This window comes from Callithrix jacchus, chromosome 6 (genome assembly GCF_049354715.1).
Source record: "Callithrix jacchus isolate 240 chromosome 6, calJac240_pri, whole genome shotgun sequence".
Lineage (NCBI taxonomy): Eukaryota > Metazoa > Chordata > Mammalia > Primates > Cebidae > Callithrix > Callithrix jacchus.
Window position 1 is genome coordinate 127,808,657 of NC_133507.1, and position 967 is coordinate 127,809,623.

A 967-nucleotide genomic window follows, 5' to 3' on the forward strand; every position below is an offset into this window, starting at 1 on the left:
GACTAAGGGAGGGACAGTTGGGGGTAGGGAGTTGGGGAGGGATAACATGGGGAGAAATGCCAGATATAGGTGATGGGGATGGAGGCAGCAAAACACATTGCCATGTATGTACCTATGCAACAATCTTGCATGTTCTTCACATGTACCCCAGAATGTAAAGTGCAATAAAATATATATTTTTTAAAAAGGAATATTCTTCCAATCCATGAACATGAGCTGTTTTTCCACTTATTTGTTTCTTCATTTATTTCATCAATGTTCAACTCTGTCGATCTTTGCTTCATATGTTTTAGTAGTCTGTTATTAGTTATTAGCTGTTTCTGCACTTAATATATCAGCCCACTTCTGCTAGTCTCCAGAGTTTCTCATGAGAATCACTTCTAGGTCTTTTGGCTAAGATCAAGTGCGAAGTTTCTCATGAGAAATCTGCCGAAAATCTTATTGAGTATTCCTTGTATATAACAAGTTGTTTCTCTCTTGCTGTTTTCTCTTTGTTTTTGGCTTTCAACAGTTTGATTGTAATGTGTCTCAATGTGAGTCTCTTTGAGTTAATCCTACTTGGAGTTAGTTTAGCTTCTGGAATGTTTATGTCTTTCATTACTTTTGGAAAATTCTTGGCCATTATTTCTTCAAATAGTCTCTCTTCTCCTTCTGTGACTCACACAATGTGTATATTGGTTAGTTTGATTGTATCTCACAAGTCCCTTAGGCTTTGTTAATTTTTCCTCGATTTTCTTTCTTTCTTTTACTCAGAGTCAATAATTTCCATGGTCCCATCTTCAAGTTTGAATCTTTCTTGTGAATGTTTCCTTTCAGTTATTGTACTCTTCAGTTCCAGAATTTCTTTGCAGTTTGTGTTTAGGTTTTCTATCACATTGTTGGTATTTCCATTTTGTTTATATACCATTTTCTTGACTTTCTCCATGTCTTCCTTTAGTTCTTTGAGCATCTTTAAAACAGTTGTTTT